This window comes from Triticum dicoccoides, chromosome 1B (genome assembly GCF_002162155.2).
Source record: "Triticum dicoccoides isolate Atlit2015 ecotype Zavitan chromosome 1B, WEW_v2.0, whole genome shotgun sequence".
In the NCBI taxonomy this organism is placed as follows: domain Eukaryota; kingdom Viridiplantae; phylum Streptophyta; class Magnoliopsida; order Poales; family Poaceae; genus Triticum; species Triticum dicoccoides.
In genome coordinates this window covers 397,146,454-397,158,345 of record NC_041381.1, presented here as the reverse complement: position 1 = coordinate 397,158,345, position 11,892 = coordinate 397,146,454, and the positions used below count along the sequence as shown (strand labels likewise).

At 41.0% G+C, this 11,892-nt stretch overlaps 1 long non-coding RNA gene across 1 annotated transcript; it reads right to left on the bottom strand.

The window, feature by feature from the left end:
• Positions 1 to 293: 293 nt before the first annotated feature.
• LOC119337428 lies at positions 294 to 3,460 on the bottom strand. Its single transcript, XR_005163330.1, has 2 exons — positions 3,146 to 3,460; positions 294 to 3,035 (listed from the first exon to the last, which is right to left on the bottom strand). It is a non-coding gene; the product is annotated as an uncharacterized LOC119337428 (long non-coding RNA).
• Between the last annotated feature and the right edge of the window lie 8,432 nt (positions 3,461 to 11,892).

Sequence of the window (11,892 nt, the reverse complement as noted above, 5' to 3'; positions counted from 1 at the left end):
CCAAAACAGACAGATGCAAATAAGGCATAGATGAGTCAAAACTGTACATGGTGTCGTCAAGAGCAACCCGACCAAAGCAAACCCACATAAACGAATCATGCCGGCCACACAAGCAGACATCCAAGAAATAGAAGTCAAAAAAAAGGGCAACTCAAACAAGCCACAAAGAACATGGAAGTATGTCGGTAAGACGAAGCACGACTCGACGCCCCACAAGTATTGCTCAGGAAAGCAGGGATCAACCGTTTCACGCAACATGCTAATCGGCGTCCAACAAAGTCACGCCCAACTGCTACTGATCTGAATCATCAAGTTTAGTAAGTAAATTCACTTATTCTGGATAACATCTTCATATGTACTTTATCAATTGACAACTAATTCCTATATATTTGAAGGAAAAATACTACGGCCTTCAAGAACTAGAGCGACTTTTGATGACCAGCCACACAAGTAGACATCCAAGAAGTAGTAGTCAGGAAAGGGCAACTCAAACAAGCCACCAAGAACAGCGAAGTATGCCGGTAAGACGAAGCGCGGCAGGACGCACCGTAAGTATTAGTCAGTAAAACCACCACGGGTCGTGTAGCTCGACGTCTGACGAAGCAAGGTCAGCCACTTCACGCGGCATAAAACTCGACATCCAACAAAGTCATGCCCAACTGCTTCTCACCTGAATCATCAGGTTTTGTAAGTAAACTCACTTATTCTGGATAACATCTTCATATGTACTTTATCAATTGATAACTAAGTTTCTATTGATTTGAAGGCAAAATACTATGGCGTGTAAGAAGTTGAGTGACTTAATGACAAGCAGACAAAACTGGAACATTTAAGTGTAAGTGATGAGAATGTATTCAATCCAATAACTGATGAGCTTATTAGCCTAGATATGATATCGATGGATGAACAATTATGCTCTTTTAACTGCAAATTATCCCGTGTTTTCAACAACTGTTACCAAGTTTAATTGTTTCTTTTGGTATGGCCAGACAAATCACACTACAATCTAGAAGAATCTAATAGACAATTTCATATCAAAGACCAATGCGCACATATATTTATGCATTCAACAATTTTAAGGTTCTGGAAATCACGAAATATTGCCCAGTGAGCAAACATGCCCGCGTTGCAACAGGAATAAGAAATCCTCGGACACCCTTAGCAACCCATTGTTACTCGACTGTACAAACGTAGCTGTGGTAATTGATTGGAAGTGCTAATGAATAAATACTACTCCCTCCATCCAATAATAAGTGACTCAACTTTGTACTAGGTTTAGTACAAAGTCGAGTCACTTATTTTGGGATGGAGGAAGTACAAAATAACCACAAAATTAATAAGTATACCTGCACATGTCCATAGCAGGCAATACAGTGACATACCACATACCAAAAGGATCAACTTGCAAAAAATGTATTTTAGCATACAATACAAAGGTAATGAGATGAAAAGAGCGCGGGGAGTTTTTCCAAATTGTTACTTTGAGTTTGCTACCATGGTCACACTACAAGAATGGACAGAAGCAGATATACAATGCTCAGGTATGTTTATAGTTGTAATTAAGACTTTCAACTAATTAAATTTCTAATGGTTATATTTTTAATATTCAAATTTACAGATGCCATCATATTACTTATTCAAGTAAAGCCGGTGGAAAAAAGAATAAAAGTAAAGGACCCACAAGATTTATATATCCATGAGACTGAGATTCGAAGACGAGAGGAAGTGCATCATGCATTCGCATGTCCAAAATTTTAACTGAACCTCCGCCATGTGGTTAGCACTAACTTTTATAATTACACTCTTTAATTCTGATGAAATCAGAGTCACATTACAGGGAAAGATAGCTTATCTTTTAACCGAGGATGTAATCGGCAACTAAACTGTCCTTATTGTGACCTCGACCATGGTGTAGAAATTCAATGATATGTCCAATTACAAAAACAAACAGATAATTAGAGAGATACATTGTTTATTAGATAGGTTTACTTGCAAAATAAATGAGTGCCACAAAAATATATAAAGATCTGGATATAGCCGAAACATAGGAACTTCTTGATAGTTATAAACCATTATGTTTGATAGTTCTCGACTCAATAGTGATTCGCATTTGTTCATTGATGTATAATAAAATTATTCTTAATTACTCCATATATGTAGGCACTCAGCACCAAAAACATTACCAAAGATATAGTAAGAGTACTTGACAGGATAAAAGATACTTATTACTCCCTCCGTACCAAAATATATGACGTTTTTCCAGTTCAAATTGAACTACAAAAACGTCATATATTTTGGTACAGAGGTAGTAGATTATAAGGGTGTGAATATTAGAACTATCAAAAGCATGTCATGTGTAATTTTCTGAAAGGCATGGACTTTTATCAGTTTATGGTTCCTGTGGGCACCAAAGTTCGTCGTAATTCAGGAATAAAGAACACATACAAAAAAATACGTGTACTACCCTACAACATTTGTAAACGTGGCACAGACCTTGATTCAGGCCTGAAAACTCTACCCTTAGAAAACAAGATTTCAGAAGCTAGGCAAGAAAAGAAGACTAGCCGCAGGTAAAATTACTGAACTTAAAAACTAACCTGCATGTCTCACGTGAGGCTGATGCTTTTGCTACCCAACTCAGCATATGTGCATTTAAACTTCCTTTTTTACTATCATATCAAACAAAAAATGGATGCGAGAATCGCTTGCTAGGTTGAGATCAACTCTATGGAGTACATTATCCTGTCAGGGCCGGGATATAGACGCCTGAGGAAAAATGACAGACCGGCGATTGGTTGGCTGAAGCTTGATGTAGATGCCTCTTACATTGCTGAAACAGGGGTGGCGAGCTCAGAGGCAGTGGCCCGAATAGTTGGGGTTCGATTGTGTTCTCTGCAGGTCGCTTGGTGGCTAACTGCTTGGATGCGGAGGAATCAGAAATTCATGCATGTAATAAGTATTGAATCCCAATTGATGACGTATGTAGAGTAGGTGTTTCCCCCTAAATCCATATATTTGCTTTACTCTGATCTCCACTACAGAAGTTGGTATATGAGTTTTGTTTAGCAATGAAATGACAAAACTTATTCTGAAATCTAGATTATTCCCCTTCACCAAATCGTATATGGTTGTAGAGAACACTTACATTTGGTAGGAGTCCAACATCACCAGCAATGAGGGCAACAACTAAGCAGCCGCCAACAGATGTTGGTCACATCTTGCTGATGTTCTCCCATCTGGGAGCTACCTCAGTTCCTCCGCCACGCCACCAAGATCCAGAACCTCCGCTACCGCCGCGAGTCTCCGGACATGAGAAGTTTGAGCAGCGCATCACGCATTCCCCCTCTCCATCTACGAGTTTCCCGATGCTCACCACTGACGCATGGGGATGAGAAGCTTGGTGGGGATTGCACGCCATGAGAGGAGAGTTCTATCTAGATGAACTATACGGGCTGTTTTAACTTGGAGAAAAAATGACACGAAGTGGGTTTTTTTTAGGGGTAATATATGGCACGAAGTGATTTTTTTTAAAGGAACACAAAACTGCATTCCATTAGATAGTTTGGCTGGAAAGATCACCGGCTACACAGTCTGATACAAAGCTTGAAAACTGGCCAAGCCAAATTTCACATGTACCTATACTCATGATTGTGCCATGCGTAACTAAAGCGTGCGCAGCCTGATTACACATTCTTGGACAGTGTTAAACACAAATATTCATGAACCCACCTCTAAACTGAAACTTAATGTCTCTAAAGATAGCACCTAGTTGGGAGAAATCATAAGCATCAGAGGTGACAGCTTGTTTCAACATTAAGGAGTCAGTTTCAATTATAACTCGCTGGCATCCCATCTGAATAGCTGTCTTTACAGCGTGAAACATCGCCAAAGCTTCTGAGTGCAGTGCATCTGTAACACGCTCCAAGCTCCCTGCTCCAGCAGCAATTAGCATTCCTTCTTCATTTCTGATGGTGAAACCCCAACCTCTTGTTAAGTTCTCCACATGGAAAGCGCCATCTGTGTTTATCTTCAGTACACCAGCTAGAGGTGGATTCCATTTCGGGATAGTGATTTGTCCTGTGCATTTGGTTCCCTGTAAACCATTCAAGGCATTGGCTAAATATAAATTAATTAAGAAGGAAATCTCTTTATTTGATTTAGTTGCATCACTAGCATTAGCTTTATTTCTCTGGTGCCACCATAGCCATAGGAGAAGACATGTTTTTAACTTATCTTCCTCATTTAGAGCAAAAATTTCTTCCATGAATTGAAGTGAATCAGAGCATGGAAGTAGCCGAAGCCTGACATGTTCAAGATTAACATGTCTCCAAATGTCTTTTACTCTTTTGCATTTAAGGAAACAGTGGCCTCCATCTTCATCAAATCTGAAGCACAAAGGGCATCGGGTGTCTGTTTCTATACCTCTGTGATGTAGCTTCATTCGTAGAGGAAGGCTGCAGGTTGTCATTCGCCATAGGAAATGCAGCACTTTGCCTGACAGGGGAAGATTCCATATTTTATTCCAGTTAAATTTGTTGTTTTCTCCATCTGCACTAGAGGTAGATGTCAGTCCCGACGAAGATTCACGATATCTAGTGTCTATTGCCACCTTGTAGGCAGATTCCACTAAAAATATACCTTTTTTATCGAAGTGCCAAGCTATAAAGTCCCTGGAGTGTTCATGGATGGGGATCTGCAAGATAATATTTGCATCATCCGGCATAAAAGTTTGTTGGACTAGTTCCATGTCCCACGAGTTTGTGCTCGGATCAATCAGTTCAACCACCTTAGTTATAAGACCGTTTCCTCTCTATGATATGACCCTTCTTGTGCTTCCTCTTGGGATCCATGGATCAGTCCACACCTTGATGCTCTCCCCATCTCCAACTCGCCATATAATGCCCCTTTTCAATAACTCCACCCCTTTTAGAATGCTACGCCACGCATAAGAGATGCCATTCTTCGTAGTAGCTTCCAAAATTGATTTTCCTGGATAGTATTTTGCTGAGAGTACTCTGGCACATAGTGATGAAGGGTATTGTATAATTCTCCAGGCCTTCCTAGCCAACATAGCTAGATTAAAGGAATGTAAGTCCCTAAAACCCAGCCCTCCATCCTTTTTTGGTTTCGACATCTTATCCCAAGAAATCCAATGCATTTTGCTTTGCTTATCCACTTGACTCCACCAGAACTGGCATATCATTGAGATCAAGTCATCGCACAAGGACTTGGTTATGTCAAAACAAGCCATTGCATATACTGGGATTGCTTGTGCTGCTGCTTTGATAAGTATTTCCTTTCCAGCTTTTGATAACATCTTCTCCTTCCAACCCTATATTCTCTTCCAGACTTTGTCTTTTATATACTCGAAGCTCTTCCTTTTTGATTTGCCAATATAGGTTGGGAGTCCCAAGTGTTTTGAGGATAATCCTTCTGTTGTAATATCCAGTATTTGTCTCACGTCATTCTTTATCCAGTCATTTGTGTTCTTGCTGTAGAGAATTGTCGATTTGTCCTTGTTAATCATTTGGCCAGAACAAGCCTCATAAATATTTAAGATGCGTTTCACCTCGTGAGCATTGCTGCCATTTGCTTCCATTAGCAACAGTGAATCATCCGCAAATAATAAGTGGCTAATGCTAGGAGCTCCACAACAGATTTTGATTCCCTTTAAACTTCTCCTCTGTCCAGCATCATATAACATGGTCGAGAAGCCTTCCGCGCATAATAAGAATAGATAAGGGGATAGTGGATCCCCTTGCCTCAAGCCCCTTTGAGGAATTTTTACATCCGTAAAATCTCTATTTACTTTTATTTGGTACCTAACAGTGGTGATACACTTCATTATCAGTTGAATCCAACCACCATCAAAACCAAGTTTGTACATCATGTCCCTTAAGAATCCCCATTCGACCCGGTCATATGCCTTACTCATGTCCAATTTGAGTGTTGCATAGCCAACCGATCCATTCCGCCTCCTCTGCAAAAAATGTGTTAATTCATATGCCAAGAGGATGTTGTCTGATATCATACGTCCAGGTACAAAGGCACTTTGGTTTGGGGATATGATGTCAGGAAGTATAATTTTTAAGTGATTGGTGATTACCTTGGACACCAGCTTATATATTACATTGCATAGGCTTATGGGTCGCAGGTCCTTTATCATTTCAGGCTTGGCCTTCTTGGGAATAAGAACCACTAAGGTGTCATTCCAGTTTTCTGGCATTTTTCCTCCTCTCAGTACATTTAGGACCTCTTTTGTCACTTGTTCTCCTACTGTCTACCAAAAACGTTTAAAAAATATAGCTGGCATCGCATCAGGTCCAGGATCTTTCAAATCACCCATGCTATTTAGTGCAGTTTTTACTTCCTCTTCTGTATATTCAGCACACAGGATGGCATTCATTTCCTCAGTAACTTTGGGCCGAACACACTACAAAATAGCCTCATTACTTTGTCTTATCATAGAGGAGAACATGCCAACAAAGTAATTTGCGATGTATTCCTTTAGATGTTCATCTCCTTCCACCCAGCGCCCATCTTCAGTCTCTAGCTTGTTTAGTGAGTTTTTCTTTTTCCTCTCTGAGGCATAGGCATGAAAAAGCAGTATTTTTGTCCCCTGCCGGAAGCCACTTGACATGAGCTCTTTGCTTCCAAAAGGTGTCAAGCTGATTTTCTAGGCAGTCCAGTTTATCTCTCAAGAAGTGCTCCCTGGATACTTGTTTTTGACTGATATCTCCTCGTCTTACATCTTCTAGTTCTTTTTTCAGGGCTTTAATTCTATTTGACAAGTCTCCCAAAGTGCTTGAGTCCCAGTCCTGAAGATCATTGGCTATGGACTTTAGTAGTTGGGATACATTGCATTCTCCTCGAAACCTGGCTGTATCCCAAGCATTATTGACCACCTTTTCACAATCCTCTTCTTGTAGCCACTTAGCTTCAACTAAACCTATGAGTCCCGCTTCTGTAATTTCTAGAATTATTTGATTCTTGTATTAGTACAATTACTGGCCTATGATCTGAGTGGTTTGGGTCACCATTCATGACTTTGTATGAGGGAAAACGTGAGCACCAGTTTCTTGATGCCACAACACGATCTAATCTTTCCTGATATAGAGATTGGCATTGTGATTGTGGTTACGCCAAGTAAATTTGTCTCCTCTATACCCCAGGTCACGTAAGCCACATTCATACAATGCCATTCTGAAGTGATTTTTTTAGACAAACACGAAGTGGTAGTTGTTATCTCGATGATTGTCCGGCCTGCATGCAAACCGATGGGCCCGTATGGGTTTGATACATGGGCTATACAAAACTAACTTCACATAGGTTATTCCACAGAGTAAATAATATTACACATTTTCTAAATCCCTTCAATAACATGAAGAAAACAAATGTTATGATATGTATTATACCTAAAATAGAAGTTAAAATCGATAAAAAAATATCAGTCAGCACCAAGTCAAAATTATATAATATACATACTCTGAGTAAAATGTGTATACATATTTTTACTTCATTTATTAAAACATCAAGTCTATTTTTGGTACATAGTTCCATATTGCTATATTGGATTAGTGGAACCACAGGAAAAAATAAGGCCCAAAACTAAAATGATTATCTGGGAGTAATAGAAACATGAATAACCATATCAAGTTGGAAAATGTGCAAATAAAGTAATTCATCATACAATAATATAAACATGTATAGAATGTAAGTTAAAAAAATGTTCATGTGCCTAAACAAAAATATCAAAAGGCAAATAATTTATTGCGAACATAAATATATTAATTCTAGCCGCGCTAATGCGCGGGTGCACCCACTAGTTCACTTTAAATAGGGCACCGTCTAAATCCGTTGAGACGACACCGTATGAATTATGGTTTGGGAAGAAACCTAAGCTGTCGTTTCTGAAAGTTTGGGGATGCGATGCTTATGTCAAGAAACTTCAACCTGAAAAGCTCGAACCCAAATCAGAAAAATGCATCTTCATAGGATACCCCAAGGAAACTATTGGGTATACCTTCTACCTCAGATCCGAGGGCAAGATCTTTGTTGCCAAGAATGGATCCTTTCTGGAGAAAGAGTTTCTCTTGAAAGAAGTAAGTTGGAGGAAAGTAGAACCTGATGAGGTAACCCCTCTTGAACCGGAAAGTAGCACAGCTCAGGAAGATGTTTTTGTGATGCCTACACCGACTAGAGAGGAAGTTAATGATGATGATCATGAAACTTTGGATCAAGTTACTACTTGTAAGTGCATCTAGTGCCCCTTAGTGATTTTGGTGTATTGAACACTTATAGGTTAAGGGACTAATATGTTTGTGAGTGTGCACAGGTTCTATAAGTCGATGAGGAGTTTGATATTTATAGTGAAAGTCGACCCCTAAAAATGAGTGTCCTCGGCTGAAGACTTTGGTTCTTCTGAAGACTTTGAAAGTGAAGAAATTAGTGTGACCTTGAAGACTTGGATATTCATGCTAGGAATCTGAAGCGTGAAGACTTTTGTTTTCGTAGTTTCTTTTTCTCTTTCTTGAGTCATAGGAAACACCATACTGTTAAATGGGGTCGAGGTAATACTAAGGTAACATATTTCCAAGTGATGCTCATCTCAAAATCCTAGACCTACCCAATCCTTCGAGTGAAGCCATTGGAAATCTCATATCAGTTTAGTCAATTTCCTCAGTGACAGAGACGAAGATCTTCTGGTCTCTGAGGAATTTGTTCTAACTGAGGAGTTAGGAATTCGCCAGTGCGAATTACCTACGCAGTGAGGAACATGATAGCCCTGAGGAATTCGAACCTCAAATCCGACCGTTGCTGTGCCGCGCGCCAGCTGTCCCAAAATATCCTACCACCTAACGGTCATATCAGTTAAGGGCATTTATGTCTTATCATGTCGGGCTGCTCCCTAGGCTATAAATAGCCGCCCCCTACAACCACTAGCTGGTTGGCTGCTCTGAGAGAAACTGACACTTGTCAATTGAGAGCATCCCATTCCTCCGAGGACTTTGAGTGAAAATCATCAAGTGAGGAAAACCCAAATCCAAAACCCAAACCTACAAACCCCAAAGTGATTGAGCATCACTGAAGAGATTCTTCCTGTGTGGAATCGACGCTTGTTACCTTTGAGGATTGTGTATCCTCCAGACGGTTAAGCGTCATGGTCTGAGCATCCAAGAGGAATTGTGGATTGCCGAGTGACCTAGTCTGTGAAGGTTTGGAAGTCACCTGTGAAGACTTACCACTACTGTTGGGCGAGGTTTGTGTGATCTTATCTCAAGGATAATACGGTGAGGATTGTGTGTCCGGGACTGTGTGTCCTTGAGTTTAAATACTCAACCGCTCCAACCAGACATACAACTGGCACAGCAGTTGGAACTGGTCTACCAAATCATTGTCTTCACCAAGCCTACTGGTTCTATTTCCTCAACCCTTTCATTTCCTCAGTTATGTGTTGATGAACCTGATCATTACTGTTTGAAGACTTTGACTGAAGACTTTCTCTATTTCGTCAATCCTATTTCTTCAGTCACATTGTCTTCATCCTGCTTATCCTATGTTTACGCTTTCTGTACTCTATGTTTGCCTTTCATTTCATCATGATGACTATGTTGTTGCTCTGTTATCCTTATACCTGAGTACTTATTCCGCTGCAAGTAGTTCTTCACTTAGGAATTTCCTCACCCTGAAATTCCTGAGTGAATAATTCATAAAAATCGCCTATTCACCCCCTCTCTAGTCGACGTAACGTACTTTCACTACTGAACTTCGTAGGTCCACAAGGACATGTTCCACAACAGAATGGTATGGCATCCCTGTCCTGGAAATCATGTTGTTAGACAACGGTGAACCTTCGAACTATGAAGAAGCGATGGCGGGCGCAGATTCCAACAAATGGCTTGAAGCCATGAAATCTGAGATAGGATCCATGTATGAGAACAAAGTATGGACTTTGGTGGACTTGCCTGATGATCGGCGAGCCATAGAAAATAAGTTGATCTTTAAGAAGAAGACTGACGCGGATGGTAACGTGACCGTCTATAAGGCTCGGCTTGTCGCTAAGGGTTATCGACAAGTTCAAGGAGTTGAGTACGATGAGACCTTCTCACCCGTAGCGAAGCTGAAGTCCGTCCGAATCATGTTAGCAATGGCCGCATTCTATGATTATGAGATCTGGCAAATGGACGTCAAAACAACATTCCTTAACGGTTTCCTTAAGGAAGAATTGTATATGATGCAGCCGGAAGGTTTTGTCGATCCTAAGAATGTTGACAAGGTATGCAAGCTCCAGTGCTCCATCTATGGGCTGGTGCAAGCATCTCGGAGTTGGAACATTCGCTTTGATGAAATAATCAAAGCGTTTGGGTTTTAGAGATTTATGGAGAAGCCTGTATTTACAAGAAAGTGAATGGGAGCTCTATAGATTTTCTCATACTATATGTGGATGACATACTATTGATGGGAAATGATATAGAACTTTTGGAAAGCATAAAGGCCTACTTGAATAAGTGTTTTTCAATGAAGGACCTTGGAGAAGCTGCTTACATATTAGGCATCAAGATCTATAGAGATAGACCGAGATGCCTCATTGGTCTTTCAGAAAGCACATACCTTGACAAGATATTGAAGAAGTTCAATATGGATCAGTCCAAGAAGGGGTTCTTGCCTATATTGCAAGGTGTGAGGTTGAGCGCAGCTCAATGCCCGACCTCGGCAGAAGATAGAGAAAATATGAGTATCATCCCCTATCCCTCAGCCATAGGCTCTATTATGTATGCCATGCCGTGTACCAGACCTGATGTGAACCTTGCCATAAGTTTGGTAGGGAGGTACCAAAGTGATCCCACTATGGAACACTGGACAGTGGTCAAGAATATCCTGAAGTACCTGAAAAGGACTAATGATATGTTTCTCGTTTATGGAGGTGCCGAAGAGCTCGTGTAAAGGGTTACGTCGATGCTAGCTTTGACACAGATCCGAATGACTCCAAGTCACAAACCAGATACATGTATATTTTGAATGGTGGGCAGTTAGCTAGTGCAGTTGCAAGCAAAGCGTCGTGGCGGGATCTACATGTGAAGTGGAGTACATAGCTACTTCGGAAGCAGCACATGAAGCAGTCTGGATGAAGGAGTTTATCACCGACCTAGGAGTGATTCCCAATGCGCCATGCCTGATGTCGGTGTCAAAACCAGTGGATCTCGGGTAGGGGGTCCCGAACTGTGCGTCTAGGCGGATGGTAACATGAGACAAGGGACACGATGTTTTACCCAGGTTCGGGCCCTCTTGATGGAGGTAAAACCCTACGTCCTGCTTGATTAATATTGATGATGTGTGTTACAAGAGTGGATCTACCACGAGATCAAGGCGGCTAAACCCTAGAAGCTAGCCTATGGTATGATTGTTGTCCGTCCTATGGACTAAAGCCATCCGGTTTATATAGACACCGGAGAGGGCTAGGGTTACATAGAGTCGGTTACAATGGTAAGAAATCTACATATCCGTATCGCCAAGCTTGCCTTCCACGCCAAGGAAAGTCCCATCCGGACACGGAACGAAGTCTTCAATCTTGTATCTTCATAGTCTTGGAGTCCGGCCGATGATGATAGTTCAGCTATCCGGACACCCCCTAGTCCGGAACTCCCTCAGTAGCCCCTGAACCAGGCCTCAATGACGACGAGTCCGGCGCGCATGTTGTCTTCGACATTGCAAGGCGGGTTCTTCCTCCGAATAATTTATAGAAGATTGTGAACACCAGGATAGTGTCCGGCTCTGCAAAAATAAATTCCACGTACCACCGTAGAGAGAATAATATTACACAAGTTCAATCTGCTGACGTATTTTGTGGCGTGACGTCATGCCATTACCAAGCCTTTACTCAAATTGTTTTTA